This window comes from Danio rerio, chromosome 4, assembly GCF_049306965.1.
Source record: "Danio rerio strain Tuebingen ecotype United States chromosome 4, GRCz12tu, whole genome shotgun sequence".
Classification (NCBI taxonomy): Eukaryota; Metazoa; Chordata; class Actinopteri; order Cypriniformes; family Danionidae; genus Danio; species Danio rerio.
Genome location: NC_133179.1, coordinates 31,274,258 through 31,287,933, shown reverse-complemented (window position 1 = coordinate 31,287,933; position 13,676 = coordinate 31,274,258). Strand labels below are relative to the sequence as shown.

The 13,676-nt window shown below is 38.6% G+C and overlaps 30 non-coding genes across 30 annotated transcripts; all 30 read right to left on the bottom strand.

Annotated features, from left to right (window-relative positions):
* Position 1: 1 nt before the first annotated feature.
* Positions 2–83, bottom strand: dre-mir-430a-9 (microRNA 430a-9). The gene has a single exon (NR_045246.1). It is a non-coding gene; the product is annotated as a microRNA 430a-9 (primary transcript).
* Positions 84–984: 901 nt separating this feature from the next.
* dre-mir-430c-9 (microRNA 430c-9) lies at positions 985–1,057 on the bottom strand. Its single transcript, NR_034218.2, has one exon. It is a non-coding gene; the product is annotated as a microRNA 430c-9 (primary transcript).
* A 1,065-nt stretch (positions 1,058–2,122) lies between these two features.
* On the bottom strand, positions 2,123–2,195 carry dre-mir-430c-11 (microRNA 430c-11). The gene has a single exon (NR_034220.2). It is a non-coding gene; the product is annotated as a microRNA 430c-11 (primary transcript).
* A 531-nt stretch (positions 2,196–2,726) lies between these two features.
* On the bottom strand, positions 2,727–2,799 carry dre-mir-430c-18 (microRNA 430c-18). The gene has a single exon (NR_039274.1). It is a non-coding gene; the product is annotated as a microRNA 430c-18 (primary transcript).
* A 517-nt stretch (positions 2,800–3,316) lies between these two features.
* dre-mir-430c-17 (microRNA 430c-17) lies at positions 3,317–3,389 on the bottom strand. Its single transcript, NR_039273.1, has one exon. It is a non-coding gene; the product is annotated as a microRNA 430c-17 (primary transcript).
* Positions 3,390–3,655: 266 nt separating this feature from the next.
* dre-mir-430b-16 (microRNA 430b-16) lies at positions 3,656–3,736 on the bottom strand. The gene has a single exon (NR_034267.1). It is a non-coding gene; the product is annotated as a microRNA 430b-16 (primary transcript).
* Positions 3,737–3,920: 184 nt separating this feature from the next.
* Positions 3,921–3,993, bottom strand: mir430c-6 (microRNA 430c-6). The gene has a single exon (NR_045240.2). It is a non-coding gene; the product is annotated as a microRNA 430c-6 (primary transcript).
* Positions 3,994–4,074: 81 nt separating this feature from the next.
* On the bottom strand, positions 4,075–4,156 carry dre-mir-430a-7 (microRNA 430a-7). The gene has a single exon (NR_034236.2). It is a non-coding gene; the product is annotated as a microRNA 430a-7 (primary transcript).
* A 901-nt stretch (positions 4,157–5,057) lies between these two features.
* Positions 5,058–5,130, bottom strand: dre-mir-430c-12 (microRNA 430c-12). The gene has a single exon (NR_034221.2). It is a non-coding gene; the product is annotated as a microRNA 430c-12 (primary transcript).
* Positions 5,131–6,195: 1,065 nt separating this feature from the next.
* On the bottom strand, positions 6,196–6,268 carry dre-mir-430c-14 (microRNA 430c-14). The gene has a single exon (NR_034223.2). It is a non-coding gene; the product is annotated as a microRNA 430c-14 (primary transcript).
* A 531-nt stretch (positions 6,269–6,799) lies between these two features.
* dre-mir-430c-7 (microRNA 430c-7) lies at positions 6,800–6,872 on the bottom strand. Its single transcript, NR_045241.1, has one exon. It is a non-coding gene; the product is annotated as a microRNA 430c-7 (primary transcript).
* Positions 6,873–6,931: 59 nt separating this feature from the next.
* dre-mir-430a-4 (microRNA 430a-4) lies at positions 6,932–7,013 on the bottom strand. Its single transcript, NR_039280.1, has one exon. It is a non-coding gene; the product is annotated as a microRNA 430a-4 (primary transcript).
* A 376-nt stretch (positions 7,014–7,389) lies between these two features.
* Positions 7,390–7,462, bottom strand: mir430c-5 (microRNA 430c-5). Its single transcript, NR_045239.2, has one exon. It is a non-coding gene; the product is annotated as a microRNA 430c-5 (primary transcript).
* A 59-nt stretch (positions 7,463–7,521) lies between these two features.
* Positions 7,522–7,603, bottom strand: dre-mir-430a-15 (microRNA 430a-15). Its single transcript, NR_034244.1, has one exon. It is a non-coding gene; the product is annotated as a microRNA 430a-15 (primary transcript).
* Positions 7,604–7,728: 125 nt separating this feature from the next.
* On the bottom strand, positions 7,729–7,809 carry dre-mir-430b-17 (microRNA 430b-17). Its single transcript, NR_034268.1, has one exon. It is a non-coding gene; the product is annotated as a microRNA 430b-17 (primary transcript).
* Positions 7,810–7,993: 184 nt separating this feature from the next.
* Positions 7,994–8,066, bottom strand: dre-mir-430c-8 (microRNA 430c-8). The gene has a single exon (NR_045242.2). It is a non-coding gene; the product is annotated as a microRNA 430c-8 (primary transcript).
* An 81-nt stretch (positions 8,067–8,147) lies between these two features.
* dre-mir-430a-3 (microRNA 430a-3) lies at positions 8,148–8,229 on the bottom strand. The gene has a single exon (NR_034232.1). It is a non-coding gene; the product is annotated as a microRNA 430a-3 (primary transcript).
* Positions 8,230–9,130: 901 nt separating this feature from the next.
* On the bottom strand, positions 9,131–9,203 carry mir430c-3 (microRNA 430c-3). The gene has a single exon (NR_045238.2). It is a non-coding gene; the product is annotated as a microRNA 430c-3 (primary transcript).
* Positions 9,204–10,400: 1,197 nt separating this feature from the next.
* dre-mir-430a-14 (microRNA 430a-14) lies at positions 10,401–10,482 on the bottom strand. The gene has a single exon (NR_034243.1). It is a non-coding gene; the product is annotated as a microRNA 430a-14 (primary transcript).
* Positions 10,483–10,607: 125 nt separating this feature from the next.
* dre-mir-430b-1 (microRNA 430b-1) lies at positions 10,608–10,688 on the bottom strand. The gene has a single exon (NR_039081.1). It is a non-coding gene; the product is annotated as a microRNA 430b-1 (primary transcript).
* Positions 10,689–10,872: 184 nt separating this feature from the next.
* mir430c-4 (microRNA 430c-4) lies at positions 10,873–10,945 on the bottom strand. The gene has a single exon (NR_034213.2). It is a non-coding gene; the product is annotated as a microRNA 430c-4 (primary transcript).
* A 59-nt stretch (positions 10,946–11,004) lies between these two features.
* On the bottom strand, positions 11,005–11,086 carry dre-mir-430a-13 (microRNA 430a-13). The gene has a single exon (NR_034242.1). It is a non-coding gene; the product is annotated as a microRNA 430a-13 (primary transcript).
* A 125-nt stretch (positions 11,087–11,211) lies between these two features.
* dre-mir-430b-3 (microRNA 430b-3) lies at positions 11,212–11,292 on the bottom strand. Its single transcript, NR_034255.1, has one exon. It is a non-coding gene; the product is annotated as a microRNA 430b-3 (primary transcript).
* Positions 11,293–11,462: 170 nt separating this feature from the next.
* dre-mir-430c-16 (microRNA 430c-16) lies at positions 11,463–11,535 on the bottom strand. The gene has a single exon (NR_034225.2). It is a non-coding gene; the product is annotated as a microRNA 430c-16 (primary transcript).
* A 59-nt stretch (positions 11,536–11,594) lies between these two features.
* On the bottom strand, positions 11,595–11,676 carry dre-mir-430a-12 (microRNA 430a-12). Its single transcript, NR_034241.1, has one exon. It is a non-coding gene; the product is annotated as a microRNA 430a-12 (primary transcript).
* Positions 11,677–11,801: 125 nt separating this feature from the next.
* Positions 11,802–11,882, bottom strand: dre-mir-430b-5 (microRNA 430b-5). Its single transcript, NR_045253.1, has one exon. It is a non-coding gene; the product is annotated as a microRNA 430b-5 (primary transcript).
* A 184-nt stretch (positions 11,883–12,066) lies between these two features.
* mir430c-1 (microRNA 430c-1) lies at positions 12,067–12,139 on the bottom strand. The gene has a single exon (NR_045220.1). It is a non-coding gene; the product is annotated as a microRNA 430c-1 (primary transcript).
* Positions 12,140–12,220: 81 nt separating this feature from the next.
* Positions 12,221–12,302, bottom strand: dre-mir-430a-2 (microRNA 430a-2). The gene has a single exon (NR_034231.1). It is a non-coding gene; the product is annotated as a microRNA 430a-2 (primary transcript).
* Positions 12,303–12,952: 650 nt separating this feature from the next.
* On the bottom strand, positions 12,953–13,033 carry dre-mir-430b-2 (microRNA 430b-2). Its single transcript, NR_034254.1, has one exon. It is a non-coding gene; the product is annotated as a microRNA 430b-2 (primary transcript).
* A 170-nt stretch (positions 13,034–13,203) lies between these two features.
* dre-mir-430c-10 (microRNA 430c-10) lies at positions 13,204–13,276 on the bottom strand. The gene has a single exon (NR_034219.2). It is a non-coding gene; the product is annotated as a microRNA 430c-10 (primary transcript).
* Positions 13,277–13,676: the final 400 nt, after the last annotated feature.

Below are 13,676 nucleotides of genomic sequence, written 5' to 3'. Positions count from 1 at the left end.
GGTCACTTGAAACTACCCCAACAAATAGCACTTACCAATTACAGCATCCAAGTCAGTGCCTTTGTGAGGGTACCGATAGTGACAATAGTAGCAGATTAAAACCTTGTCCGTTCATAGTCTTTAGCAGCAAGAGAAATCATTGGCAGGCAGTGCCACACGCATCTTGTTGTCTGCTGTTAGAAAGAGCAGATATGAGACATGTATTTTGCCAGGACCCATTATATGGGTGCACTTGCCTTATGGTTTTGCCACAGTCGTTAACACTCAGCCTTTCTTGAACGCTAATCAAGTTTTGATTGCTGGCTGAAAGTCTTCAGAACAACTCTGCATTGTTGAAAGTGATGGGATTTTTCACACATTTGAATTGACTTGATGCAAATGCATCTAGGCCTTATGTGTCCTGCAGCAGGAAGGAATTAGGAGACCATTTGACAAGCTATACCAATTCCAGGTGCAAAAGCAGTAAACAACGGGAGCACTCTCATGCAAACTTACACCCTCTAGTGTTTACAGTGTGTATGCTGCTGTTTGGATGCAAGTGGTAGAAGTGCATGATGGACAAAACCATAATATAAAAATAAAAACAGGGACAACACTGGCCAAATGAGAAACAGTTATTCTAAAACAAAATTACGATTGCTTCTCTTTCCACACATTACTAGGTTGCAATTAAAAACTGAATAGAATAGGACTACAAAAAGAACAGAATCTTGGTGGGCAGAGGTGACTAAGTCAGCAAACATCTACCCCAACTTGATAGCACTTTCTACTTTGCTTAAAAGAAAGATGCTAAAGTTAGAGTTGACCTCAACTGGTTTCTATCAATTAAAAATGAGGCAGATGCAAAGGAGTTTCCCCATGTTACTCCAACGTGTTGGAATATCAAGACGAGAAGATGTAAAATTAGCAAAGAACAAAAAGGTAATAGTAAGCAATGCAATTCCATACAAAATGGGTTCAGTCTTGCTTGTTGTTCTTGTCCTTATTAAAACTACCCCAAAGAGAAGCACTTATGAACAAAGGACAAATCAATGCTCCTGTTTGAAGTGATCTTAATGTGCTTTAGATTGAAATTTAATAAGCAAGGCATGCAGATGCCACTCTGAATTCCAAAAGACAACATTCTCTTGTAGCACAGGTCACTTGAAACTACCCCAACAAATAGTACTTACCAATTACAGCATCCAAGTTAGTGCCTTTGTGAGGGTACCGATAGTGACAATAGTAGCAGATTAAAACCTTGTCCGTTCATAGTCTTTAGCAGCCAGAGAAATCATTGGCAGGCAGTGCCACACGCATCTTGTTGTCTGCTGTTAGAAAGAGCAGATATGAGACATGTACTTTGCCAGGACCCATTATAAGGGTGCACTTGCCTTATGGTTTTGCCACAGTCGTTAACACTCAGCCTTTCTTGAACGCTAATCAAGTTTTGATTGCTGGCTGAAAGTCTTCAGAACAACTCTGCATTGTTGAAAGTGATGGGATTTTTCACACATTTGAATTGACTTGATGCAAATGCATCTAGGCTTTATGTGTCCTGCAGCAGGAAGGAATTAGGAGACCATTTGACAAGCTATACCAATTCCAGGTGCAAAACCAGTAAACAACGGGAGCACTCTCATGCAAACTCACACCCTCTAGTGTTTACTGTGTGTATGCTGCTGTTTGGATGCAAGTGGTAGAAGTGCATGATGGACAAAACCATAATATAAAAATAAAAACAGGGACAACACTGGCCAAATGAGAAACAGTTATTCTAAAACAGAATTACGATTGCCTCTCTTTCCAAACATTACTAGGTTGCAATTAAAAATTGAATAGAATAGGACTACAAAAAGAACAGAATCTTGGTGGGCAGAGGTGACTAAGTCAGCAAACATCTACCCCAACTTGATAGCACTTTTTACTTTGCTTAAAAGAAAGATGCTAAAGTTAGAGTTGATGTCAACTGCTTTTCTATCAATTAAAAATGAGGCAGATGCAAAGGAGTGTCCCCATGTTACTCCAACTTGTTGGAATATCAAGACAAGAAGATGTAAAATTAGCAAAGAACAAAAAGGTAATAGTAAACAATGCAATTCCTTACAAAATGGGTTCAGTCTTGCTTGTTGTTCTTGTCCTTATTAAAACTACCCCAAAGAGAAGCACTTATGAACAAAGGACAAATCAATGCTCCTGTTTGAAGTGATCTTAATGTGTTTTAGATGCAGATGTCACTGTAAATTCCAAAAGACAACACTCTCTTGTAGCACAGGTCACTTGAAACTACCCCAACAAATAGCACTTACCAAATACAGCATCAAAGTCAGTGCTTTTGTGAGGGTACCGATAGAGACAATGGTGGCAGACTAAAATCTTGTCAGTTTAAAGTCTTCACCAGCAAAGGAAAATCCAGGATTTAAAATTGGATAGAAGAGGAGTACAAATGGAACAGAATCATGGTGGACAGAGGTGACTTAGTCAGCAAACATCTACCCCAACTTGATAGCACTTTCTACTTTGCTTAAAAGAAAGATGCTAAAGTTAGAGTTGACCTCAACTGGTTTTCTATCACAAGGGCAAAGAAATTAAAAATGAGGCAGATGCAAAGGAGTGTCCCCATGTTACTCCAACTTGTTGGAATATCAAGACGAGAAGATGTAAAATTAGCAAAGAACAAAAAGGTAATAGTAAACAATGCAATTCCATACAAAATGGGTTCAGTCTTGCTTGTTGTTCTTGTCCTTATTAAAACTACCCCAAAGAGAAGCACTTATGAACAAAGGACAAATCAATGCTCCTGTTTGAAGTGATCTTAATGTGTTTTAGATGCAGATGTCACTGTAAATTCCAAAAGACAACACTCTCTTGTAGCACAGGTCACTTGAAACTACCCCAACAAATAGCACTTACCAAATACAGCATCAAAGTCAGTGCTTTTGTGAGGGTACCGATAGAGACAATGGTGGCAGACTAAAATCTTGTCAGTTTAAAGTCTTCACCAGCAAAGGAAAATCCAGGATTTAAAATTGGATAGAAGAGGAGTACAAATGGAACAGAATCATGGTGGACAGAGGTGACTAAGTCAGCAAACATCTACCCCAACTTGATAGCACTTTCTACTTTGCTTAAAAGAAAGATGCTAAAGTTAGAGTTGACCTCAACTGGTTTCTATCAATTAAAAATGAGGCAGATGCAAAGGAGTTTCCCCATGTTACTCCAACGTGTTGGAATATCAAGACGAGAAGATGTAAAATTAGCAAAGAACAAAAAGGTAATAGTAAGCAATGCAATTCCATACAAAATGGGTTCAGTCTTGCTTGTTGTTCTTGTCCTTATTAAAACTACCCCAAAGAGAAGCACTTATGAACAAAGGACAAATCAATGCTCCTGTTTGAAGTGATCTTAATGTGTTTTAGATGCAGATGTCACTGTAAATTCCAAAAGACAACACTCTCTTGTAGCACCTGTCACTTGAAACTACCCCAACAAATAGCACTTACCAAATACAGCATCAAAGTCAGTGCTTTTGTGAGGGTACCGATAGAGACAATGGTGGCAGACTAAAATCTTGTCTGTTTAAAGTCTTCACCAACAAAGGAAAATCCAGGATTTAAAATTGGATAGAAGAGGAGTACAAATGGAACAGAATCATGGTGGACAGAGGTGACTAAGTCAGCAAACATCTACCCCAACTTGATAGCACTTTCTACTTTGCTTAAAAGAAAGATGCTAAAGTTAGAGTTGATGTCAACTGGTTTTCTATCACAAGGGCAAAGAAATTAAAAATGAGGAAGATGCAAAGGAGTGTCCCCATGTTACTCCAACTTGTTGGAATATCAAGACGAGAAGATGTAAAATTAGCAAAGAACAAAAAGGTAATAGTAAACAATGCAATTCCATACAAAATGGGTTCAGTCTTGCTTGTTGTTCTTGTCCTTATTAAAACTACCCCAAAGAGAAGCACTTATGAACAAAGGACAAATCAATGCTCCTGTTTGAAGTGATCTTAATGTGCTTTAGATTGAAATTTAATAAGCAAGGCATGCAGATGCCACTCTGAATTCCAAAAGACAACATTCTCTTGTAGCACAGGTCACTTGAAACTACCCCAACAAATAGCACTTACCAATTACAGCATCCAAGTCAGTGCCTTTGTGAGGGTACCGATAGTGACAATAGTAGCAGATTAAAACCTTGTCCGTTCATAGTCTTTAGCAGCAAGAGAAATCATTGGCAGGCAGTGCCACACGCATCTTGTTGTCTGCTGTTAGAAAGAGCAGATATGAGACATGTATTTTGCCAGGACCCATTATATGGGTGCACTTGCCTTATGGTTTTGCCACAGTCGTTAACACTCAGCCTTTCTTGAACGCTAATCAAGTTTTGATTGCTGGCTGAAAGTCTTCAGAACAACTCTGCATTGTTGAAAGTGATGGGATTTTTCACACATTTGAATTGACTTGATGCAAATGCATCTAGGCCTTATGTGTCCTGCAGCAGGAAGGAATTAGGAGACCATTTGACAAGCTATACCAATTCCAGGTGCAAAAGCAGTAAACAACGGGAGCACTCTCATGCAAACTTACACCCTCTAGTGTTTACAGTGTGTATGCTGCTGTTTGGATGCAAGTGGTAGAAGTGCATGATGGACAAAACCATAATATAAAAATAAAAACAGGGACAACACTGGCCAAATGAGAAACAGTTATTCTAAAACAAAATTACGATTGCTTCTCTTTCCACACATTACTAGGTTGCAATTAAAAACTGAATAGAATAGGACTACAAAAAGAACAGAATCTTGGTGGGCAGAGGTGACTAAGTCAGCAAACATCTACCCCAACTTGATAGCACTTTCTACTTTGCTTAAAAGAAAGATGCTAAAGTTAGAGTTGACCTCAACTGGTTTCTATCAATTAAAAATGAGGCAGATGCAAAGGAGTTTCCCCATGTTACTCCAACGTGTTGGAATATCAAGACGAGAAGATGTAAAATTAGCAAAGAACAAAAAGGTAATAGTAAGCAATGCAATTCCATACAAAATGGGTTCAGTCTTGCTTGTTGTTCTTGTCCTTATTAAAACTACCCCAAAGAGAAGCACTTATGAACAAAGGACAAATCAATGCTCCTGTTTGAAGTGATCTTAATGTGCTTTAGATTGAAATTTAATAAGCAAGGCATGCAGATGCCACTCTGAATTCCAAAAGACAACATTCTCTTGTAGCACAGGTCACTTGAAACTACCCCAACAAATAGTACTTACCAATTACAGCATCCAAGTTAGTGCCTTTGTGAGGGTACCGATAGTGACAATAGTAGCAGATTAAAACCTTGTCCGTTCATAGTCTTTAGCAGCCAGAGAAATCATTGGCAGGCAGTGCCACACGCATCTTGTTGTCTGCTGTTAGAAAGAGCAGATATGAGACATGTACTTTGCCAGGACCCATTATAAGGGTGCACTTGCCTTATGGTTTTGCCACAGTCGTTAACACTCAGCCTTTCTTGAACGCTAATCAAGTTTTGATTGCTGGCTGAAAGTCTTCAGAACAACTCTGCATTGTTGAAAGTGATGGGATTTTTCACACATTTGAATTGACTTGATGCAAATGCATCTAGGCTTTATGTGTCCTGCAGCAGGAAGGAATTAGGAGACCATTTGACAAGCTATACCAATTCCAGGTGCAAAACCAGTAAACAACGGGAGCACTCTCATGCAAACTCACACCCTCTAGTGTTTACTGTGTGTATGCTGCTGTTTGGATGCAAGTGGTAGAAGTGCATGATGGACAAAACCATAATATAAAAATAAAAACAGGGACAACACTGGCCAAATGAGAAACAGTTATTCTAAAACAGAATTACGATTGCCTCTCTTTCCAAACATTACTAGGTTGCAATTAAAAATTGAATAGAATAGGACTACAAAAAGAACAGAATCTTGGTGGGCAGAGGTGACTAAGTCAGCAAACATCTACCCCAACTTGATAGCACTTTTTACTTTGCTTAAAAGAAAGATGCTAAAGTTAGAGTTGATGTCAACTGCTTTTCTATCAATTAAAAATGAGGCAGATGCAAAGGAGTGTCCCCATGTTACTCCAACTTGTTGGAATATCAAGACAAGAAGATGTAAAATTAGCAAAGAACAAAAAGGTAATAGTAAACAATGCAATTCCTTACAAAATGGGTTCAGTCTTGCTTGTTGTTCTTGTCCTTATTAAAACTACCCCAAAGAGAAGCACTTATGAACAAAGGACAAATCAATGCTCCTGTTTGAAGTGATCTTAATGTGTTTTAGATGCAGATGTCACTGTAAATTCCAAAAGACAACACTCTCTTGTAGCACAGGTCACTTGAAACTACCCCAACAAATAGCACTTACCAAATACAGCATCAAAGTCAGTGCTTTTGTGAGGGTACCGATAGAGACAATGGTGGCAGACTAAAATCTTGTCAGTTTAAAGTCTTCACCAGCAAAGGAAAATCCAGGATTTAAAATTGGATAGAAGAGGAGTACAAATGGAACAGAATCATGGTGGACAGAGGTGACTTAGTCAGCAAACATCTACCCCAACTTGATAGCACTTTCTACTTTGCTTAAAAGAAAGATGCTAAAGTTAGAGTTGACCTCAACTGGTTTTCTATCACAAGGGCAAAGAAATTAAAAATGAGGCAGATGCAAAGGAGTGTCCCCATGTTACTCCAACTTGTTGGAATATCAAGACGAGAAGATGTAAAATTAGCAAAGAACAAAAAGGTAATAGTAAACAATGCAATTCCATACAAAATGGGTTCAGTCTTGCTTGTTGTTCTTGTCCTTATTAAAACTACCCCAAAGAGAAGCACTTATGAACAAAGGACAAATCAATGCTCCTGTTTGAAGTGATCTTAATGTGTTTTAGATGCAGATGTCACTGTAAATTCCAAAAGACAACACTCTCTTGTAGCACAGGTCACTTGAAACTACCCCAACAAATAGCACTTACCAAATACAGCATCAAAGTCAGTGCTTTTGTGAGGGTACCGATAGAGACAATGGTGGCAGACTAAAATCTTGTCAGTTTAAAGTCTTCACCAGCAAAGGAAAATCCAGGATTTAAAATTGGATAGAAGAGGAGTACAAATGGAACAGAATCATGGTGGACAGAGGTGACTAAGTCAGCAAACATCTACCCCAACTTGATAGCACTTTCTACTTTGCTTAAAAGAAAGATGCTAAAGTTAGAGTTGACCTCAACTGGTTTCTATCAATTAAAAATGAGGCAGATGCAAAGGAGTTTCCCCATGTTACTCCAACGTGTTGGAATATCAAGACGAGAAGATGTAAAATTAGCAAAGAACAAAAAGGTAATAGTAAGCAATGCAATTCCATACAAAATGGGTTCAGTCTTGCTTGTTGTTCTTGTCCTTATTAAAACTACCCCAAAGAGAAGCACTTATGAACAAAGGACAAATCAATGCTCCTGTTTGAAGTGATCTTAATGTGTTTTAGATGCAGATGTCACTGTAAATTCCAAAAGACAACACTCTCTTGTAGCACCTGTCACTTGAAACTACCCCAACAAATAGCACTTACCAAATACAGCATCAAAGTCAGTGCTTTTGTGAGGGTACCGATAGAGACAATGGTGGCAGACTAAAATCTTGTCTGTTTAAAGTCTTCACCAACAAAGGAAAATCCAGGATTTAAAATTGGATAGAAGAGGAGTACAAATGGAACAGAATCGTGGTGGACAGAGGTGACTAAGTCAGCAAACATCTACCCCAACTTGATAGCACTTTCTACTTTGCTTAAAAGAAAGATGCTAAAGTTAGAGTTGATGTCAACTGGTTTTCTATCACAAGGGCAAAGAAATTAAAAATGAGGAAGATGCAAAGGAGTGTCCCCATGTTACTCCAACTTGTTGGAATATCAAGACGAGAAGATGTAAAATTAGCAAAGAACAAAAAGGTAATAGTAAACAATGCAATTCCATACAAAATGGGTTCAGTCTTGCTTGTTGTTCTTGTCCTTATTAAAACTACCCCAAAGAGAAGCACTTATGAACAAAGGACAAATCAATGCTCCTGTTTGAAGTGATCTTAATGTGCTTTAGATTGAAATTTAATAAGCAAGGCATGCAGATGCCACTCTGAATTCCAAAAGACAACATTCTCTTGTAGCACAGGTCACTTGAAACTACCCCAACAAATAGCACTTACCAATTACAGCATCCAAGTCAGTGCCTTTGTGAGGGTACCGATAGTGACAATAGTAGCAGATTAAAACCTTGTCCGTTCATAGTCTTTAGCAGCAAGAGAAATCATTGGCAGGCAGTGCCACACGCATCTTGTTGTCTGCTGTTAGAAAGAGCAGATATGAGACATGTATTTTGCCAGGACCCATTATATGGGTGCACTTGCCTTATGGTTTTGCCACAGTCGTTAACACTCAGCCTTTCTTGAACGCTAATCAAGTTTTGATTGCTGGCTGAAAGTCTTCAGAACAACTCTGCATTGTTGAAAGTGATGGGATTTTTCACACATTTGAATTGACTTGATGCAAATGCATCTAGGCCTTATGTGTCCTGCAGCAGGAAGGAATTAGGAGACCATTTGACAAGCTATACCAATTCCAGGTGCAAAAGCAGTAAACAACGGGAGCACTCTCATGCAAACTTACACCCTCTAGTGTTTACAGTGTGTATGCTGCTGTTTGGATGCAAGTGGTAGAAGTGCATGATGGACAAAACCATAATATAAAAATAAAAACAGGGACAACACTGGCCAAATTAGAAACAGTTATTCTAAAACAAAATTACGATTGCTTCTCTTTCCACACATTACTAGGTTGCAATTAAAAACTGAATAGAATAGGACTACAAAAAGAACAGAATCTTGGTGGGCAGAGGTGACTAAGTCAGCAAACATCTACCCCAACTTGATAGCACTTTCTACTTTGCTTAAAAGAAAGATGCTAAAGTTAGAGTTGACCTCAACTGGTTTCTATCAATTAAAAATGAGGCAGATGCAAAGGAGTTTCCCCATGTTACTCCAACGTGTTGGAATATCAAGACGAGAAGATGTAAAATTAGCAAAGAACAAAAAGGTAATAGTAAGCAATGCAATTCCATACAAAATGGGTTCAGTCTTGCTTGTTGTTCTTGTCCTTATTAAAACTACCCCAAAGAGAAGCACTTATGAACAAAGGACAAATCAATGCTCCTGTTTGAAGTGATCTTAATGTGCTTTAGATTGAAATTTAATAAGCAAGGCATGCAGATGCCACTCTGAATTCCAAAAGACAACATTCTCTTGTAGCACAGGTCACTTGAAACTACCCCAACAAATAGTACTTACCAATTACAGCATCCAAGTTAGTGCCTTTGTGAGGGTACCGATAGTGACAATAGTAGCAGATTAAAACCTTGTCCGTTCATAGTCTTTAGCAGCCAGAGAAATCATTGGCAGGCAGTGCCACACGCATCTTGTTGTCTGCTGTTAGAAAGAGCAGATATGAGACATGTACTTTGCCAGGACCCATTATAAGGGTGCACTTGCCTTATGGTTTTGCCACAGTCGTTAACACTCAGCCTTTCTTGAACGCTAATCAAGTTTTGATTGCTGGCTGAAAGTCTTCAGAACAACTCTGCATTGTTGAAAGTGATGGGATTTTTCACACATTTGAATTGACTTGATGCAAATGCATCTAGGCTTTATGTGTCCTGCAGCAGGAAGGAATTAGGAGACCATTTGACAAGCTATACCAATTCCAGGTGCAAAACCAGTAAACAACGGGAGCACTCTCATGCAAACTCACACCCTCTAGTGTTTACTGTGTGTATGCTGCTGTTTGGATGCAAGTGGTAGAAGTGCATGATGGACAAAACCATAATATAAAAATAAAAACAGGGACAACACTGGCCAAATGAGAAACAGTTATTCTAAAACAGAATTACGATTGCCTCTCTTTCCAAACATTACTAGGTTGCAATTAAAAATTGAATAGAATAGGACTACAAAAAGAACAGAATCTTGGTGGGCAGAGGTGACTAAGTCAGCAAACATCTACCCCAACTTGATAGCACTTTTTACTTTGCTTAAAAGAAAGATGCTAAAGTTAGAGTTGATGTCAACTGCTTTTCTATCAATTAAAAATGAGGCAGATGCAAAGGAGTGTCCCCATGTTACTCCAACTTGTTGGAATATCAAGACAAGAAGATGTAAAATTAGCAAAGAACAAAAAGGTAATAGTAAACAATGCAATTCCTTACAAAATGGGTTCAGTCTTGCTTGTTGTTCTTGTCCTTATTAAAACTACCCCAAAGAGATGCACTTATGAACAAAGGACAAATCAATGCTCCTGTTTGAAGTGATCTTAATGTGTTTTAGATGCAGATGTCACTGTAAATTCCAAAAGACAACACTCTCTTGTAGCACAGGTCACTTGAAACTACCCCAACAAATAGCACTTACCAAATACAGCATCAAAGTCAGTGCTTTTGTGAGGGTACCGATAGAGACAATGGTGGCAGACTAAAATCTTGTCAGTTTAAAGTCTTCACCAGCAAAGGAAAATCCAGGATTTAAAGATGGATAGAAGAGGAGTACAAATGGAACAGAATCATGGTGGACAGAGGTGACTTAGTCAGCAAACATCTACCCCAACTTGATAGCACTTTCTACTTTGCTTAAAAGAAAGATGCTAAAGTTAGAGTTGACCTCAACTGGTTTTCTATCACAAGGGCAAAGAAATTAAAAATGAGGCAGATGCAAAGGAGTGTCCCCATGTTACTCCAACTTGTTGGAATATCAAGACGAGAAGATGTAAAATTAGCAAAGAACAAAAAGGTAATAGTAAACAATGCAATTCCATACAAAATGGGTTCAGTCTTGCTTGTTGTTCTTGTCCTTATTAAAACTACCCCAAAGAGAAGCACTTATGAACAAAGGACAAATCAATGCTCCTGTTTGAAGTGATCTTAATGTGTTTTAGATGCAGATGTCACTGTAAATTCCAAAAGACAACACTCTCTTGTAGCACAGGTCACTTGAAACTACCCCAACAAATAGCACTTACCAAATACAGCATCAAAGTCAGTGCTTTTGTGAGGGTACCGATAGAGACAATGGTGGCAGACTAAAATCTTGTCAGTTTAAAGTCTTCACCAGCAAAGGAAAATCCAGGATTTAAAATTGGATAGAAGAGGAGTACAAATGGAACAGAATCATGGTGGACAGAGGTGACTTAGTCAGCAAACATCTACCCCAACTTGATAGCACTTTCTACTTTGCTTAAAAGAAAGATGCTAAAGTTAGAGTTGACCTCAACTGGTTTCTATCAATTAAAAATGAGGCAGATGCAAAGGAGTTTCCCCATGTTACTCCAACGTGTTGGAATATCAAGACGAGAAGATGTAAAATTAGCAAAGAACAAAAAGGTAATAGTAAGCAATGCAATTCCATACAAAATGGGTTCAGTCTTGCTTGTTGTTCTTGTCCTTATTAAAACTACCCCAAAGAGAAGCACTTATGAACAAAGGACAAATCAATGCTCCTGTTTGAAGTGATCTTAATGTGTTTTAGATGCAGATGTCACTGTAAATTCCAAAAGACAACACTCTCTTGTAGCACCTGTCACTTGAAACTACCCCAACAAATAGCACTTACCAAATACAGCATCAAAGTCAGTGCTTTTGTGAGGGTACCGATAGAGACAATGGTGGCAGACTAAAATCTTGTCTGTTTAAAGTCTTCACCAACAAAGGAAAATCCAGGATTTAAAATTGGATAGAAGAGGAGTACAAATGGAACAGAATCGTGGTGGACAGAGGTGACTAAGTCAGCAAACATCTACCCCAACTTGATAGCACTTTCTACTTTGCTTAAAAGAAAGATGCTAAAGTTAGAGTTGATGTCAACTGGTTTTCTATCACAAGGGCAAAGAAATTAAAAATGAGGAAGATGCAAAGGAGTGTCCCCATGTTACTCCAACTTGTTGGAATATCAAGACGAGAAGATGTAAAATTAGCAAAGAACAAAAAGGTAATAGTAAACAATGCAATTCCATACAAAATGGGTTCAGTCTTGCTTGTTGTTCTTGTCCTTATTAAAACTACCCCAAAGAGAAGCACTTATGAACAAAGGACAAATCAATGCTCCTGTTTGAAGTGATCTTAATGTGCTTTAGATTGAAATTTAATAAGCAAGGCATGCAGATGCCACTCTGAATTCCAAAAGACAACATTCTCTTGTAGCACAGGTCACTTGAAACTACCCCAACAAATAGCACTTACCAATTACAGCATCCAAGTCAGTGCCTTTGTGAGGGTACCGATAGTGACAATAGTAGCAGATTAAAACCTTGTCCGTTCATAGTCTTTAGCAGCAAGAGAAATCATTGGCAGGCAGTGCCACACGCATCTTGTTGTCTGCTGTTAGAAAGAGCAGATATGAGACATGTATTTTGCCAGGACCCATTATATGGGTGCACTTGCCTTATGGTTTTGCCACAGTCGTTAACACTCAGCCTTTCTTGAACGCTAATCAAGTTTTGATTGCTGGCTGAAAGTCTTCAGAACAACTCTGCATTGTTGAAAGTGATGGGATTTTTCACACATTTGAATTGACTTGATGCAAATGCATCTAGGCCTTATGTGTCCTGCAGCAGGAAGGAATTAGGAGACCATTTGACAAGCTATACCAATTCCAGGTGCAAAAGCAGTAAACAACGGGAGCACTCTCATGCAAACTTACACCCTCTAGTGTTTACAGTGTGTATGCTGCTGTTTGGATGCAAGTGGTAGAAGTGCATGATGGACAAAACCATAATATAAAAATAAAAACAGGGACAACACTGGCCAAATGAGAAACAGTTATTCTAAAACAAAATTACGATTGCTTCTCTTTCCACACATTACTAGGTTGCAATTAAAAACTGAATAGAATAGGACTACAAAAAGAACAGAATCTTGGTGGGCAGAGGTGACTAAGTCAGCAAACATCTACCCCAACTTGATAGCACTTTCTACTTTGCTTAAAAGAAAGATGCTAAAGTTAGAGTTGACCTCAACTGGTTTCTATCAATTAAAAATGAGGCAGATGCAAAGGAGTTTCCCCATGTTACTCCAACGTGTTGGAATATCAAGACGAGAAGATGTAAAATTAGCAAAGAACAAAAAGGTAATAGTAAGCAATGCAATTCCATACAAAATGGGTTCAGTCTTGCTTGTTGTTCTTGTCCTTATTAAAACTACCCCAAAGAGAAGCACTTATGAACAAAGGACAAATCAATGCTCCTGTTTGAAGTGATCTTAATGTGCTTTAGATTGAAATTTAATAAGCAAGGCATGCAGATGCCACTCTGAATTCCAAAAGACAACATTCTCTTGTAGCACAGGTCACTTGAAACTACCCCAACAAATAGTACTTACCAATTACAGCATCCAAGTCAGTGCCTTTGTGAGGGTACCGATAGTGACAATAGTAGCAGATTAAAACCTTGTCCGTTCATAGTCTTTAGCAGCCAGAGAAATCATTGGCAGGCAGTGCCACACGCATCTTGTTGTCTGCTGTTAGAAAGAGCAGATATGAGACATGTACTTTGCCAGGACCCATTATAAGGGTGCACTTGCCTTATGGTTTTGCCACAGTCGTTAACACTCAGCCTTTCTTGAACGCTAATCAAGTTTTGATTGCTGGCTGAAAGTCTTCAGAAC